Source organism: Odocoileus virginianus, chromosome 13 (assembly GCF_023699985.2).
Source record: "Odocoileus virginianus isolate 20LAN1187 ecotype Illinois chromosome 13, Ovbor_1.2, whole genome shotgun sequence".
Taxonomy (NCBI): Eukaryota; Metazoa; Chordata; class Mammalia; order Artiodactyla; family Cervidae; genus Odocoileus; species Odocoileus virginianus.
The window spans coordinates 18,455,576-18,474,335 of NC_069686.1; the positions used below are offsets into that span (position 1 = coordinate 18,455,576).

At 39.3% G+C, this 18,760-nt stretch overlaps 1 long non-coding RNA gene across 1 annotated transcript in view; it reads left to right on the plus strand.

Annotated features, from left to right (window-relative positions):
* The first annotated feature begins 7,507 nt into the window (after window positions 1-7,507).
* The window catches only part of LOC139037994 (uncharacterized), a 32,901-nt gene continuing 21,648 nt past the window's right edge, over window positions 7,508-18,760 (plus strand). The window contains exon 1 of the long non-coding RNA XR_011490897.1: window positions 7,508-7,590. This is a non-coding gene — a long non-coding RNA (uncharacterized lncRNA). The remainder of the gene's footprint in view (window positions 7,591-18,760) is intronic.

The window sequence follows — 18,760 nt, forward strand, 5'->3', positions numbered from 1 at the left end:
GCAAATAGATGGGGAAAAAGTGGAAACAGTGGCAGATTTTATATTCTTGGTCTCCAAAAATCACTGGAGACTCTGACTGTAGTCACAAAATTAAAAGATGCTTGCTCCTTGGAAGAAAAGCTATGACAAACCTAGACAGCATATTAAAAAACAGAGAGATCATTTTGCCAACAAAGGTGTGTAGAGTCAAAGCTATGGTTTTTCCAGTGGTCATGTATGGATATGAGAGTTGGATCATAAAGAATGCTGAGTGCTGAAGAATCAATGCTTTTGAATTGTGGTGTTGTAGGAGACTCTTGAGAGTCCCTTGGACTTCAAGGAGATCAAACCAGTCAATCCTAAAGGAAATCAACCCTGAATATACTTTGGAAAGACTGATGCTGAAGCTGAAGCTCCAATATTTTGGCCACCTGATACGAAAAGCTGACTCACTGGAAGAGACCCTGATGCTGGGAAAGATTGAGGGCAGGAGGAGAAGGGGATAACAGAGGATGAGATGGTTGGATAGTATCACTAATTCAATGGACAGGAGTTTGAGCAAACTCCAGGAAATGGTGAGGACAAGGAAGCCTGGCTTGCTGCAGTCCATGGGTAGTCAAAGAGTCAGACATTACTTAGGAACTGAACAACAACAAAGTACAGACTAATTTGCGTAGAACGAATCCATTTTTATAAAAAAGAAACATCCATGTGTGTGCTGTTTTTGCAAGGATACACAAGAAGTGAGTAATAATGAATGTCTAGAGAAGAGGGTTAGGTATCTAGGGTAAAATGAAGACTTTGTTCTGTGGCCAAGTTGAATTTTTTTAAAAAACTAACATGTGACAGCAACCCCCCCAAAAAAAAAACCACACACACACAAGTTTTTATTTCATTTCATTTTTAACACTTAAAAAAACATTACAGTGTTGAATAAAAAGATTGTAATGGCTGAGAAAAGATCAGTACTCCCGATATTACTTAATTTAAACCACCATGCCATTCCTGATTCTTAAATCGGCAGGACTGAGGAGGAATCACACAAGCATTAGTACTGAAGGAGTTTTTTATTCTAGGGGGAGAGCTGAGAAGCTTGCATTTTAAAACTTCCTAGAATAGTTTGTAAGAGAATGTAAAATAGATAAAAATTGCATTTGTTGAACACATTCATATCTAGAGTTACGCTTGAAGTCAATATGCCAACATATAGAAAATTTTAGAAAAGTAACATATTGAACATACTTTCAGGATTTCATTTATATGAAAGTTTAAAGCAAGAAAAACTAATCTTATGATATAAGTCACAATACCAGCTATGAGTATGGGGATATTGCCTTAAGAGGAAATGGTGAGGTTTGTGGGGTGCTGGTAATGTTCCATATTGTGGTGTGGGAGGATTACACAAATTTACATGTGAAAAATTCATTGTATAATTATGCATTGCAAAATTGTATGAATTTTATGGATTTATATAATCTGAAAAGAAATTCTACCTTAAGTAGGGTCCTCTTTACTGATGATAGAGTATATTCAATAGAGACGCGAAAAATAGAGTGGCATATTAAACTGTTGCACTTAAACTTACAAACCATCAGAAAGATGTAACACCCATCAGAAGAGGAAGGAATTTGAAAGGTTAAAAATGTGTCACCCAGTGATCCAGGCATCATTAAATATTCGGGGGACTCCAGTCTTCCCCAGGTAGTCGACTATTGTGTTTATAACCTTGTGGTATGCACCTTCATCATACAAAGTTTATGAAGTGATGTTGTAAAAAAGAAAGATCCACATTAGTGATATACAAAACTTTCTGATAATTACACTTTTAGTGTTTTCTGTAAATGTCACTTGCTTGATTATAACTCTGCTAAAATGAAATATAAAGAAATTTAATATGTACATTCCTGTGAGCTTTTTAGCAGACTAAGAACATATTTCCTGGGATCTTCTCATAAATATTGCATCTCTCTTCTTTTTTCCTCATGTTATTCATAGATCCCGTAAAATTTCACTTTGGTTGTGTTTCTGATGTTTCCACCATCCTGCCTTTGTGCTTTGAGACTGCTCATCTTTTTTTTTTTTTTTTTTTTTTGAGACTGTTCAACTTTTTCATGTTAACTATTCCTTCCAAGTCACTTGAGTTTTTAATACTTCTAAATATTTCCACTTCACCTTCAGGAAATGCATCTGACCTTGTCTTTTAGAAACATTGCACAACTATTTTCTTCCAACTTTGAGATCTATCTTAACTTTCCCATTTCCTCTCATGCCTAAGGGAAGCTCTTTAAGAAACTAACTGCCCGTCAGGGAAGTGTTTTTGAGCTGACCAGCAAATCTCTCCTCATAATTTAACAGCATTACTTTTCTATTATTCTTATTATTGTTCTAGTGTGTATTTTTCCCTTTGGCGTGTTTGCTGCATTATTAACTTAATATAGGTTTTTTTTCCCATTATTTCCTCTACTTGTCTTGATGCACATATTTTCTCTCTTAGTGTCAAAATAAGGTGATGGTGAATTATGAGTCCCTTCTGAGCTGAGGACACTTTTGTAATCTGGTAACCTTTGGCAGGAAGTACATATCCTAGTGAATGATGGAGCTCTTAAGACTGATTCACCGTAGAGCATTACAGAAAATAGGCTGAGGGTTCAAAAATTCAAGGCAAGCTCCTTCTCCTCAGCGTGGTGTATATACTGTGCTCTCACTTTTCTACCCCCTATTATGTGGTTAAGAGAGAGGAGATAATGACAGCTTCTTAAAGTTACCTATAATGCACTCAAAACTCTGTTAGGTGTAATGGTTTTAAAAGGTAGAATGAAAACACAGCTAGGAGATCAACACAAAAGGAATCATTTTCTGATAGAGACAGCCAGGCTTGTGTGCCTCTTGATACACACCTGCAACTTCCATTAACTGTAACGGGAATTATGAGTGCCCCAATAAAGGAGTGTATACCCCCATCCCAAATGTGGTAACGAGAAACCTTTCTCCCCCAGAACTTCTATTGATCCAGTTTCTTGTGGTAGAATCAAATCTTGTATCACTACATATTCAATATGTTGTCTTTCTAATGTAGGGGTGGAAAACAACAATCACTAATTGTCCGTTGACTCAGTGGACCTGAGTTTGAGCAAACTCAGGGAGATGGTGAAGGACAGGGAGGCCTGGCGTGCTGCAGTTCATGGGGTTGCAAAGGGTCGGACACAACTTAGTGACTGAACAACAACAATATAGTTAAACAACCATCAACCCTATGTAAAGCCCAAACCAGACCCAGACTGATTAATTTTCAGGTTAGAAGCATTGATCTGTAATATCCCTCTTTGAATAAATATTTATTCAACATTTGACCTTACTGACTTTAGGCAAATTTCAGGGTGGTTAACACAGAAATGAGTTTCTAATTATACAGAACTGTTGATTAACAACATGTACAGATTTGGATAATGGGAAAAGAACTTTGGGTTCCTCAGTGATCTTTCTAGCTATACATGAATATAGAAATCTTGGTTACTGACAGGTGCTGAGCTTTATATGTATATATCTCTCACTATCCCCCAAGATCCCAAACCATGCGTCCTACTCCCCACTGGATATATCCCGGAGATCTACAGGTACGTCAAATTGAGCACATCTGAAACTGACCAGTCATCTTTCCCAGCAAGACTGCTCCTCCTCGTTCACCATCTCACTGAATGGAAACAATTCCTTCAGTCATTCCAGCCACAATCCTACAAAACCATCCTTTCACCTCCCACATCTATCACTGTGGATTCCATTCCCTAAATATTTTCTGGAGGCAGCAGAAAGACATCTGTGGTCCTGAGTGGGGCAGGCTGCAGCAAGCGTGACTCTAGCTAGCATCAGATCCAGGCAGATGATCCTCACACTGCCCAGGAAATGTGGCAGCAGGAAATAAGAATCCAGGCACAGTGACCAACAGGGCTAAGGTTCAACCTCAACAGCCCTGGGCTCAGAGAACTAATGGATTGGTGAGAGAAGCCAGGGGTGGAGATGCAAAATAGGGGTTCCCAGGGTTGGGATGGTAGGCAGGGACTGGGTCACACGTGGCCTGAAAAAAGAGTCAGTTGCTAGAAGACACAAGGTGAGAACTGAATCAGCATTATGGGTGACCTCAGGAAGAGCCACGGGAGGAGGAAGTGGCACCCCACTCCAGCACTCTTGCCTGGAAAATCCAATGGACAGAAGAGCCTGGTGGGCTGCAGTCCATGGGGTCGCTAAGAGTTGGACATGACTGAGCGACTTCACTTTCACTTTTCACTTTCATGCATTGGAGAAGGAAATGGCAACCCACTCCAGTGTTCTTGCCTGGAGAATCCCAGGGATGGCGGAGCCTGGCAGGCTGCCGTCTATGGGGTCGCACAGAATCGGACACGACTGAAGGGACTTAGCAGCAGCAGCAGCAGCAGCAGCAGGCAGAGCCACAGAGCAGTAGATCCCATGGTCCTTTTGTTTCCCTGGTCTTGAAGCCAGTTAACCTCAGAGAAGCTGAAATAGGAATAAGGGAGCAGGTGGAGTTATCAGCTTTTGGCTTCTAGGACTTTGGGGCCAGTGGTCATCACATCAGTTGTCACTGGGTGCTTTTTATAACTCTCTCACTAACAGCTCCCTCATTGTTTTAACTTATTGCCTAAGAAGCTGTTCTCTGAACAATTGCACAGTATCAAAGGAACAGTATTTGTGCCATTGATTTTACTGTTCTCAAGTGTATTCCAGACTATCAAGTTACCAAAGTAAAGACAGTAAGTTGCAGGGGATCAGGCCTCCGTCTTGCTTGGCGTCAGTGCTTGAGAACTGTGCCTAGCTCATGGTGAAGGCTCAAGAAATAGTCTTTGAATTTTGAATGAATTACAATGATATTTTAGTGGTATTTATCACTTTGGGCCTTACAGATTTACAATCCTAAGAGTTTAAGACTCACAAAATCCTTTGTTATAAAGGCAAGTGAAAAAATAAGAATATAAGTGTAAATAGAGTATGGTATCAATCACTTATAAACAATTATGCAGGGCAAAAACTAGAGGGAAACTCACCAAAATGTTAAGAGTGAATGCCTTGTGGGCCGAGACAACAGGGCCCAGAAGAGGAGCTGGTAAAGGAGAGTTGGATGATCCTAGAGGGAAAAGTTTTCATTGACTGGGTGGGGATATAAAACCACTCAGGGAGAACCAGACTTTCTCAGAAAGCATGACATCCTCTATGCAAAGGACAAAAGGAGTGTGACATCAAAGAACATCACATTGTTAGCAGTTTTTAGACAGTTAAGGCTGACAAAGTCCAGCCCTGCAGAAAGAACTTGATGCTGAAACAGTTTTTGTCAAATCCTGTCCCACAGAACCCAGAATTCAATATGTAATAATATTTAGGAAAACTGTAAGTCTCTGATTCAAATTTCTTCAGTGTTTACATCACTAAGAGCAACTATCATCCATTCACCCTAGTTTCAAGTGTATGTTTTTATCCAAAGTGTGCTCTTTGATTAACTTTATTAGTAAATTTTAAGTGTTATAAAGCTGACTGCATAAAACAAATCTGTGCTGATAAAGTGTTAGTCACTCAGTTGTTTCCAACTCTGCGATCCCATGGACTGTAGCCCACCAGGCTCCTCTGTCCAAGCAGGCAAAAATTTTGGAGACAAGAATACTGGAGTGAGTTGCTATTTCCTTCTCTAGTGCTGATAGAACATTGATTTTATCTACTTTCTGTATTGGGCTTTGAGTTTCATTAGAAAATTTTATTGGGGGAAAAAAAGGTTCTACCGCTTAAAAACAAAACGGAAAACTACTGCCTTCAGGTTCCACAGTCCCAATCTTGAAGCTGCCCACTGTGCAAAATGGAGGAAGCTGAGTCAGGGCCCACATTACAAATGCTAGGGAGTTTTATCTTGATGGCAACAGAATCACTGATGCATTTGTAAGCAGAGGGGTTACATGTTCTAATTTTAAGACATATTTTTGGTAGCTGTTTGAAGATGGACAGGTGGGCAAACCAAGATCAGAGGCAGGGAGATCAATTAGTAATTTAAGTGAGAAATGATGAGATTAAAGAGGACAATGGGAGAGCTGAGAATAGAGTTGAGAAATATTTATAAGATAGAAACAGTAAGATTCCAGGGCATAGCACACATGAGAACTCTGAGCAGTATTATAATCTGGTTCATTTAATGAGTTTAGGAGCAAAGTGATAGTCTATAAACACAATTTGAATATAAAAGCAATCAAATGTAGAAATTTATGTACTAATTTACTTTTATTGAGCAAAAAGTATAGTCAGTAGACTAAGAGATGACACATTCAAATTAAAATAACTCAAGGAGAGTGCATTTACCAAAGGGACCATAATTTCCCCAGATATGAGGAGTTAGGGAAGAACCTAACTAGTCCTGAAAATTCATTGAAATCACTCCTGAATATTCATTGGAAGGACTGATGCTGAAGCTGAAACTCCAATACTTTGGCCATCTGATGTGAAGAATTGACTCATTAGAAAGGATCCTGATGCTGGGAAAGACTGAAGGCAGGAGGAGAAGGGAACAACAGAGAACGAGATGGCTGGATGGCATCACCGACTCGATGGACATGAGTTTGAGCAAGCTCCAGGAGTTGGTGATGGACAGAGAAACCTGGTGTGCTTCAGTCCATGGGGTTGCAAAGAGTCGGACATGACTGAGCGACCGAACTGAACTGAGGGAAGAGCGATGAATGATACTCAGGAACCAGCGTGGAACTCAAAGCTGTAGATCTGTCACCAGTCCTGAAGCTTGAAAGATGAGAGGAAGGACAATAACGGAATTCCGAGAGGAGAGAAGATTCTAGGGTGTGAATTGACTTGAGAGGATCAGTGACCTTCTAGCCAGGAACCCAGGCAGCTAAGTGTATCTTACAGGGAAGCCACTGGGGAATATGTGTCCTGATGCCACTCTCACTGTAATCTTCCTGGGGCTGTCTGTTAGCCAAATCCACTGAGAAGCCAGAGAGCACAGGAGGTGATCCTCCTGAAGCAGAAACAGGGGTGGAGAAGGATAAAGCAGGGTGGAGAGGTAAAATACCATAGGGAGAGTATCGGATGACCTGTTAAAGCTGTTTTATTTCAAATAATAAACACTTGTTTCTGGTAGACATCTTTGCATACTAAATTTTGGATTTCAGCTATTTGTAACTACTGACTTCATCTCAGGGTAGGTACATGTCATAAAACACTCAACAGAGATTAGAACAGTGCCTACAAGGAGTGTGTGTGTGTGTGTTTTCACTAGTCAGGGGCAATATTTTCCAGGAATGAGAAAAATGTGTATTTTGTCACTTACATAAGAAACTGCATGTGGAAATGAGTTAACTGGTACCATATTTTTAATTCTAATAATAGTTAGAATCTTGTTGGTCAACATCTCAACCTTTATTTTGAACTTATTGGATATAGAGGAGGAAAGGAGATGGAGGCATGTCTTTAAAGGCATTGTATTTTTTGGAGATAGATCCATAACTTCTTTTTTTCTCCACCTAAACGCAGGATCATTTAAGAGAGAGAGGGAGAGAGAGTCGGAGAGAAATGAACTTAGGCAGATGGAGATCACAACATCACCCTATATTGGTAAGGCTGCAGGACACTGTAACCTGCTAATATTCACCTTTGAACTAGGCAGCCTTGCCTAGTCAGTCACTGACAGCCCTGAACATCACCTGGTCTCCTTGGGGAAAGGGGTACAGCTTCTATAAAGCTCACATCAGAGAACTGAGAGTGTGCTTTCTTTAAGTACGTGGATGCCAAAGGAAACAAGAAGGAATAGAGGAAGAAGGAAACTGATTATACCCAATGTTTTTTCTCCAGAACTCACCAGTTAGGTAATTCTCTCTTCCTCTTTTAGGAGGAATAAGGGGAGGGATGGGAAGAGGGCAGGAGTGGTACTCTGGAAGGGATCTCACGACAAGGAAATGTAAGGTGAGGAGAAAGGAATCTCTCTGCTGATAGAAGGCAGTATCTTAGCTAACTGGATGCTCTTAGGAAATACAGAAGAGGTAAATTGTGACTTAGTTTGTGAAACGTTTGCCTTGACAAGCCACTGTACATCCCCATCTTCCCCTTGAGAAGAAGATGGAGATATAGAGCAGGCAGTTGTATAAGTGGATCTGGAGCTCAAGAGAGGAATTGGGCTGGAAATGTAGATGTGAAAGTCATATATGTATAGATAAATGAAGATGGATATGGATTTGGAAGATGGATATGGATAACAATGCCTTGAATTCAATGTACATAAAAATAGAAGAGAGCTCTATATGGAGGCGAACACCAGCATTCAAGGAAACAGGTGGAACAAAGTGATTATAAAAAATAATGAAGAAAGATAAGAGTCAAGAGTGGGTGGGATTATGTAATCTACAGATTCCATAAGAAAGAAGCCACTACCTGTTACACTAGGCTGCTCAAAGTTGTGAAATCATCTTTGACTATGCTCTTTATATCTAACTTGGTCAAATTCACCTTAGTGAACTAGTTTTAAGAGGAACCCAGTGACTCAATGGGGATGAAATAGAACACAGGTGAAGGTATTCAGGAGAAGAGTTTCTGAACTCAACTCAAATCAGTGGGTTTTCATTATGCACATTTATAAGGTGATTAACAGTGTAGTGGGGGAGGGAACACAGAAATTAGGAAAATGCGGGGATTTGCCCCACATTGGGAAAATACCTTGATTTAATTTTTCTAGTCTACCCTCAGTTCTGGAACCTCTGAGAGTATCTGAGTTGGGGTAGAGGTAGTAGGGAGTCATTCAAGAGGGTGGTCTGGACAACTTTATTAACAATGAAAGAGGGCCCCACACTTAGAAAAGATCCAGAAGTCAATGTCTCTTCTATACCTTATTCATAGAGACTTTTTGATTCAGGCGGTTTAAGGCATTAATCAGCAGTTAACCATCAGTTAATTGAAAAAGTAAATTATCTATCTATCATACATCTATCTACATCCAGTTTCTCAACTAGACTAGATTATTAAGATGTGTCAAATCATTGATTTTGACACTGTTTTGGATTCTACTTAAAGAAAAATCAAAGGAAATACATATATATACATAGTAAATGATGGATCATCACACTTGAAGCTAACTCAAAGAATAGTAAGGTCCATGCCAAAATGCATCTCTGCGTGTGTGTGCGTGCTCATTTCTTAAAATCATTCTTTGACTGACATTTCTTTTATAGGGCTTCAGGGTGAAATAACAAAAAAGAAAAATACATGAAACTTATTTTAAAAAGTGACTATCACATAGTGTCCAATGAACATTTTAAATTATTATTATTATTATTTCTACTACTATTACTCCCCCCTTTTAGGAATATAGAAATAGAGGAAATGTGCATGTAGATAGAATCTTTCTCCACTATACTTCCAACAAACAATTTGAGATTTAGAAGCCTCTGGAACAGTAATTTTTGAATTTTTCTAACTCAGAGAGGCTGGTGAAAAACACAACTTCTCTTTGAGTAAATTCACCTATACACAAAATATTGCACAGATTTTGAAGGAATAAGCCCTTTCAGCATAGGCTCTAGACTTTCCAGGGTGGTGAGACAGGGAGCCAGTTGCAGTTACTGTAGACAGTGTCTACAAGCACTGTGTTAAGTGTGGGGATAGAACACAGACACATTTAAAAAAGATTTTAAAATAGCCACTAACCTCATGCAGCCAACATTCAATGGAATAATAGTGTGTGTCCAGGCCTCTGTTGAACATTCTGGAAAATGCAAATATCTGTAAGGCTCTAGATGTCAGGGTCTCAGATTCTTGAGGTGGAGAAGTATTAGACCAGAGTTATGTTCAAAGTTCAGAGTTACAGGGCCGGGAGCTGGCTTGCCGGAAGTGGCGACTGAGTGATTATACTTGTTCCCGTAAAGCTGATGATGAATTAAAAATATATTTACTGAGCTGCTGCAGTCAATAAAAGCCCCAATTAATGCACAATTAAGGGACTTAACAGTGTAATGGTGAGGAAGACATTCCTGAAAAGTTTAATAATCTCAGATCCTGGCACAGCCAGAAAGTCATTAGTCATTAATGCCATATCTGGATCTCAGCTACAAAGTTCTCTATAAGAAAAACCCCTGGCATTTAATAGCACACAAGATTATACTTGATTTGTTACAGAGAGAAAGATATACCCTTTCAAATGTATTGTTAAATCTCTATGTTTTCAGTTAAGAAAAAGGAGCAGAAGCTACTGAGTGAAAATCCATAGCATGATCACGTGCCAATTAGATAAGTATTACCACTGAATGAAAAAATAACAGAAATGCAAAATTGAACATAGTATTGTGCTGATTAATACGACTATGACTGTGCCTATATTGTTTAGTTGCTAAGTCATGTCCAACTCTTTTGCAAGCCCATGGACTGTAGCCTGCCAGGCTCCTTTGCCCATGGGATTTTCGAGGCAAGAATACTGGAGTGGGTGGCCATTTCCTTCTGCTCGAACCTGTGTCTCCTGCATTGGCAGGTGGATTCTTTACCACAGAGCGACCAGGGAAGGCCCATCAAGTAATTCAGTTAATTCCCCGTGCAATGTGTAGCAACTCCTTCAGTGTAAATCTGCATTGATCCAGAGAAAATTAAGCATATAGAGTCTCTTCTGCCTTCTTAAATATTTGTGCATCTATTCATTCATTCAACTGCTGTTTACTGTGAACATCTGTATAAGGTTTAGTGATGGGCACTGGGAAACCATGTGAGCCATACAGTCAAGGTACTCATGAATTGTACAGTCCAAACAAATGATCAACTGTGATAAGTACTGGGAAAGAGTAAACCTGGTGCAGCTAACAACAGACTGAAGATCTTTTAAGATAAGGTGGTCCAGGGAAGCGCTCTGAGCTTCCCTCTGAGGAGTTAGTTCAACCAAGATCTGAATCATAAAGAAGTCAGTCTTAAAAAGGCAAGCCGGGGAAGAAGGGAAGGGTGGAACTTTGGGGCTACTTAGCATCTGAATTCCTTTCCTGAATGCCTTCTCAAGAAGCAAGACTCAGTAAGGGGCAGGCTTCTCCAAAGCCCACCTACTCTCTTTTCTAGCCTTCCTTGCAGTTAGGGTTTTGGAATGTGACCCAAGCTTGGTCAGAGTCATTTGTCCACAGCAGTAAAACTAGCGATTCCAAGAAGCAGAGTTGAGAATTTCTTGTGATGGCAATGAGTGCAATAGCAGCATTGTTTCTAGAGCAGGGATTCCAGGACAGGATTCCCTTCTCTAAGGGAGCTTGGCACTCAGAGGCAAAGCCAACTGAGCCCTCTTCAGGCTGGGTCTGGGTGTGATTTTGCCTGAAGTTCTGTATGTCCAGCTCTGCTTTATTTCTCCCTAATCTTCAACATTGTATTGCAGTCTTCCTGAAAATTCTGGGAGCCACCCAATACATTCCATTTCTCTTAGGCCTCAATCAGCCAGTTTCTGATGATTCCATCTAAAAGTCCTGATAGGTTGGAGTACATTGTAGGCAGAGGCATGTGCAATAGTCGTCATAGGAGAGTTAGAGCTTGGAGGAGCGAAGAAAAACCCTGGGTGGCAGCATTAGCAAGAAAAGGTGGCTCGTGGATGAGATGGGTGCAGCCAGCAAGCCTGGCAAGAATCAGAGCAAGCAGGCCTCCGCAGCAGAAGTTGGAAATGTGCTGAGCCTAACTTTTCTCAGGAAGACTCATCTAACTCCTGATGCAACATGTCTCTACTGGTGTCTGAGGACTCTGAGGTAGGACTAAAGGGTTCTGGTTGGGTGGTTGCCACTCTGCTGTGCCAAGGAATTCCAGACCATACTCTACTAAGAAGACTAAGCCTGAACTTGCCATTTCTAACTCTGTGAGATCTCTCTCTCTCTCCTTGAAGTACCAAAATGTGTCTCTAAAGGCATTTATAGCATTAATTTGGTTATATGGTTTTCAGTGTCACATCCATCAATAGACACTAGCTAACTCCCTGGGGTCACAGTGGAGAGGTGGGATATTTCATGCTTTGGATTAAGACAGATCTGAATTTTGGGGTAGGTTCTGTCAATAATAAACTATATGATCTCAGACAAGTTGCTTTGCCTCTCAGAAGCACAATTTTCTCATTTGAAAAATGAGAATACCAGTCCCTTGGTGAGGATTATGGCACTGTAAATTACTATGCAGTACCCATCACATAGTAGGCACTTTTAATGTCAGTCCTTTTGTTCCTCAGTATTTCATTGAATTGAAGTCTTCTGCAGCTACCAAAACAATATATTAATAAATTCCTTGCTTTTGTGTTTACCTTATTGTAAAGTGCTAATTTAGAAACAAGTAACATATATTGCTTTCTTAGTTAAGAATTTGATCACGAAAATTTCCTTTTTCTCAAAAATTCTCTAAAAGGTTATTGCCATTTACTCAGTTCACTCCAGCAAAATTTCTAACCAAAAAAAAGTTTTTTTTTTAACTTTGTAATATCCCTACATGAATATTGTGGAGTACAAGTAAAACACTGTGTCCAAAACCACAAGGTAGATTTGTTCCTCTTGAGAAGCAACTGTACTAAGTCACTTCGGTAGTGTCCGGCTCTTTGCAACCCCATGGACTGTCGCCCAACAGGCTCCTCTGTCTGTGGGATTCTCCAGGCAAGAATACTGGAGTGGGTTGCCATTTCCTCCTCCAGGGCATCTTCCCAACCCAGGGATCGAACCCATGTCTCCAGTGGCTCCGGCATTGCAGGCAGATTCTTTACTGCTGAGTCACTGAGGAACCTTGGAGGATTGTATTATTCAATTTCTGATTTTCCTAGCCAAAATATTCCCTTATAGAATATTCCCTGGGCTTGAGTCTTTTTTCATTCTAAGAACTTGAAATCATAGATGCTCTATAGATTTGTCATTGACCAAATATGTAACTCAGCTCTGAAGACATTAAAAACTTTGAAACATTCATTACAAAACAAAAATCCTAGAACCTCCCAAGCCCCTTGCTTACTGACTTGCCTAAATAATTTAATGAATTGAGAGTCTTTTAGAATCCTTCTTTCCTCCTTGCCTCCTGGTCTTTTAACATACATTTTCTGATCTCCACTTTCCTCTGATTTCTTTCTTCTGTTTCCTTGATTTTGGCATAGTTTCTCTCCTCATGTCGGGCGCTGTGTTGAGGAAAGAAAGAGGTTATATATGCAAATGCACAATGTTTCCCTTCAAATGGCAAATGAGACAAAGCAGCTAGGATACAGGATTCATTTGTCTTTCTTCCTCTAACTACTTTCTGTAAACCACAAGCACTTGCAACCAGCGAGAGACCAGTCAAGGTAGATCTTGATTTACATAAGGGGTTTGAAATGTTTTTGAGAACCTGCACTCCTCTCTTTAAAAATTCCCATCTTCTTGGCATTGAAGTAGCACTCTCAACACTGAAAATTCCTACTTAGCCCTGGTGATTGGAGCCTCAAGTGAAAACATTGTCACAACTTCCCACAGAGGGAAGGGAAGAAGCTTTTATTGCTGCTAAGTATAAATGTGAAAAATAATGAACAACTGAAGAATATTCTTATGGGATAATCAGGCACCTGTAGTCATTTCTTGGCATGTTTGCTTTGGAATTCTAATCACTAACAACAGTTCAGATTCTCAGAGAAAAGAGTATCTACCCGTGAAAACCCTTAGGCAAGACAACTGGAAATGCTTATTGTGAAGAAAAGCAAAAATACAGCAAGATATATCTGTGGCACATGAGAGGAATGCATAAGTGAGCAATGGAACGTTCTTTTGGTATTGGTCTTGAGGTGCAATTGTTTTAGGATTTAACCAAATCAACTTTGAAAGCATCTTGCCTTCATGTAAAGGGCAAATCACACTTAGTAGGAGGAATCAATGCTCAATTTTGCTCTATGGGATGATTTATACACAAGTGTAATTGATTTCCAGACCTCCGAAACCAAACTAGTTAATGAGAGTAAATGAAGCCCCCTGACTCAACAAACAAACAGATTTAGGGGACTAGCACTACTGTTCTATCTTTAACGGTAGGTTTCCGGTGGCCCACAGTTAGCTGAGTGCATTCACCTAACTTTCTGCCTCCCACATCCACATTTAAGGAGCCATGTGATTTCATTGGGCCCACTCAAATCACATCATCATCATCTTCTTTTAAGATCAGCTGATTAGCAACCTTAATTTCATCTGCAACCTTCGTTCCCTTTTGCCATGTAACATAACATATTCACATGTTTTGAAGAGTTAGGACCTGATTTGGTGGGTCCTTATTCTGCCTATCACACTTCTTAGTCAGACTGTAAACTCCTTAAGTGTCATGTTTTTCTCTGCATTTCTCATAACAAGAATAGGTCTAACTATATTTGCATTTTGATTGTTTCTTGAACTAATAAAGCTTCTCAAAGGGTGGTCTAAGGAGTGTTGGTGGTATTTGATTTCCAGGTATATTGCAAGTTGTATTAAAATTCAAGTCTGAAAAATATGTAGCTAAAGAACCCTCAACAAGTTGTCTTCATTGCCGATACAAATTTATATTATTTCAAAAAAAAAGAAAAGGAATTTAATGACACTTTTCTACAAAAACAAAGGAGTAAGCCAAGAAAGAAGACATAGGGCATGGGAAACAGGTGAGGCAATACAGGGCAGGGGAGAAGGGTGTTCTCAGCATCTAACAGTACTGGATACAACTGAGCCTTGTGGGAGCTGGAGAAGGTGTGACTCCAGTGAGATGTCTGTAAGATGATTAAAATGGAACAGCTAGATTACTTGGTGTGTCTGATGTACTAGAAGGATACTTACACTTCTTTCAGAGAGTTTGGAGATGAATCAGAAAATTAAGCAAATAAAAATATGAAGCAACTATTGTACCATAAAGAAAATGTATTTCCAGAATACTATGTAGCTTCGCTGTGAATAATAATCATTAATAAAATGAATATTGAATTAAATGACATACTGATTAAATTGACACTGAATATTGATTAAAATGAAAACATAAGTACATAGGAGAATAAAGAGAAGATGGTGAGGAGAATATGTGGATAAGAATGAAATTCTCATCTTCTGTAGTAGAAAGTCAAATAAAATCTGAAACTGAAAAAAAAAAATCAAGAAATAGTAGCCTAAGAATATTATTTAGAAACAAGGATTAAAAAAAGAAAGAAAGAAAGAAACAAGGATAAGCAGCTAAAAGAGCAGATATTATTGGAGGGGAATTTTGGGTCAGAGTCCTGTTATTATTGTTTGACTGTTTAAACTACATATGTGCATTAATTAATTAAAAATTAAAATTAAGACAAAATACATCTTGACATTTTGAAAAATAATTTTTTAACAGAAGGGTTATTTATAAAGGCAAAATTCTCTTACAAGTTGCCCTCTCTTTCTTCTTTCTCTCTTTCTCTTTGTCTCTTTTGCATATGGCAAGTAGTCCACAGAAACGTTTACTCTAACCAGAGTGACCTTTATTTTATTCCCTGAGTCTAAAACTGGAAGGACTACAGTATGATTTAGCGTTTAACAAATCACCATGCAGGCCAGGTAAAGGTGATCAGATGGTGCCAGTACAAAGTGATCAGGAAGAACTGCACCAGGAATGGCAGGGCATTTCAGGAAGAGTATCTAACAGGGATGAAAAAGAGTACTGATAAGGAAATAATCTGGTTTATATTTCTGTCAGACTGAACGATTGGCTGTTACCTAAGTGTGCCATGTTTTCCTTCCAGTTGGTTCTTCATATACATTTATAAACCAAATATAACTAGATTCATCATTACTGATATTACCTTGGATATCAGAAGACGCTGAGCTACCTATGCTTGCATTATTAACTCTTTTACTTTATTTCTGGGGGGCTGTCCATGCTTGCTTTGTAGGATTTTAAATAACTCCTAAAATGACATATCCAGAGGAGACGATTTAGTTCAATTAAGCTTTGGCAAAACCTCTTCCCTCCTTCCTGTTCTCTCTCTGCCTTCTAGTTTAATAATTATGAGCACACAGTTAGGCAATGATTTGTGGGGCAGTGAGACAAGATTTTAAAAATTAGAACTGTCTCAGTAGTTCCAGCAAATGTGGTTATCCCAGGTTCTCAATTGCGTTTGTTGTTTTTTTTTAAGTACCAAGGTAGTTGGGCAAGATTATGGATTTACAGCTTCTTTTTCTTCTACTTGTTTTTTGAGTTAAGAGGCCCCAATCTTCATTGTGTGTATGTGTGTGCTCAGTCTTGTCTGCCCCTTTGGGAGTCCTGTAGTCCACCAGGCTCCTCTGTACATGGAATTTTCAGGCAAGAACACTGGCGTGGGTTGCCATTTCCTTCTCCAGGGGATCTTCCCGGTCCCAGGGCTTGAACCTGCATCTCTTGTGTCTCCTGCATCACAGGTGAATTCTTGACCACTGAGCCAAGTGGGAAGCCCCAATCTTCATTATACGTTTTCCCATTAAGTTGGGCAGTTTGATTAATCAACCCCAGGAAGAGGTGTTTGGAAGCAGGAGGAACTGGAGCTACCAGCCCAAAGAAGCTAGTCAAAGAATGGCAGGCAGTAGATATAATCAGCCAAGAGGGCAATGTCTCTCCCTCATACTGACAATATCCCAAGACAATGGCTCTGTTCTGTTATAGTTCATTCAATTTTTACTGAGCATCCCAGTGTCTGCCACTGTTCTAGATGCTGGGGATACAGTTGTGAACACAGTGTCTTAATTCTGTCCAGTCTTACCTTTTTCAGATGTCGCCACGCAAATTAAGAATACAATTGAATTTTCTAACCCCTATTCAAAACCCAGTCCAGCATTCTTACTGGCTTCATTTGACCAAAAACTTCAGAGGAGAGACTTTCCCATGAAATTTGCAATGTCGCCAGCTTCTGATTTCTCAGGGGGAAGAAGCTTTATTTCTTGGGTAGTTTGTCTGTTCCAAGGTGTTCTCCCACCCCACCATCTCTCAGATAAAGGACTAAATTCCATGAAAAGCCACAGCTACCCTGAAGGAGAAATCAGTCCCTAATGATATTACACTTGCACAAATTGAAATGGGGTTAAAAGCTCAGATTGTGGATTCTTAGATTTTTTGCTAAGCTGGAAGCTTTTATGGGCTCACTTTAAATTGAGAGGCAGAGTTTAGATCCTTTTGTTACTTAAGAGACTGAGCAAATTAGCAAGTCCGAGGCAAATCTTTTTTGATTACTGAACTATTACAAATGCCTCCTGGCCAAAGAATAACCTCTCTCCAGAGGGAAATGTTCAGCAGGACCTTTTGCTTAAATTCATAAAATCTGTTAAAGCAAATCTCTCACATTTCCATTAAGTCGGTAAATTACTTCTAGGGGAAAAGGATAAAATGCCGGCAATAAAATGGCTGGACTATATTAATGATGGGAGGTGGGGCTGCAAAGGTGGAAGAATTGATGCTACATTTACAGCGCAGAGAATTTCAGGGCTTTTCACGTGTTGAGCTAAATGTAAATGATGTCACCTTCTCCTCCCCTAGTGAGAGACAAAGTTATCTGTCCGCAGAGGCTTCACCAAATGCGTTGTGTGGCTGACATTAAAATGACTACAAGGTTATTTCTTTCCATATCTATCCCCTTGGAAAATTTTTCAAGATTTTATTGTAGATGGGGAAAATGCATAATGCCATGGGAAACAAAGCCCTCACTACATTCTTGCTACTGGATTATTGCCATTCTATCTCAATGCTGATTGAAACCCAAGATTCGCTATCTGAGCCTTAATGAGATGCTGGCAAATATCTTTCTGCCCCGCTGGAAATGTAATCTTTCTATTGAACATTTTGTCCCAGTGAATCTCATCTGCAATAGCATTTTGCATTTGAATCAGGGAGGTCAGCGCTTGATAGCAGACCATGTGGTGCTGGCTCTGTTCACTTTTGGGTGAAATTGATCCCTGAAGGTGTTGAAAGTACAGCAGTGAGTCATTAACCATAATTATCTCATTGCTTCATGCAGATGATTAAAGTCATCATACCACTGCCCAATTTGTTGTGTGTCTAAAAATCGGACTTTCCTATAAAAATAACTTGCCAATTCCCGTGTCCACAATGCTTCCCAAGTATATAGAATTAGCATATTGTCTCAATGCATCTAGTATACAGGCATTATATTTACTTAGAGAAACTCATGTACGTCATAGTAGTTGTCCCTAAAAGGGTCATATTTTTATACCTTTCATACATTTCTCAGTTTTGCATGAGTGAAAAAGTAGTGCGTGCTGTGAACTTAACCTAAAATTTAAAGTTAAAATACTCTGTCTCTTGTCTAACCATCAGCATTTTCTGTGCCTTTGAACAGAGTTAATCATCAAGCATAATGCTAAATTATACTTTTGTTTCCTAAGGCTGAGATAGCAGAAAACGGACTGTCTAACCAGTGGTTTTTTATACAGAGTAGAAGCAGCAGCAAAACACATTTACAAATATTTGGCTTGGTAGTTAAATAATTTATTCCATATCTGCAAGCAATAAAACATTCCTCCAGAATGCATGTACACATATATATACATATTTTAAAAGTGAATTGTGCTACCAAAATATAAAAACTTGCTTTTCATGCTGTGCTAATATCAAAAGACTGAGCATTTAACTGCTATGTGGACATGGCTTTGCACATGTAAATTGAAAATTTACATGTAAATTTGCACATCAAAAAGGCCTAGCATATTCTAATTTAAATTCACTTAATTTAAATAGTGACAGATTACGGTTCTTTGCAATATGATCAATTTAATCAAAAAATGAATAAAACTACCAGAGAGGTTTGCCTATATTAGTAGACCAAAAA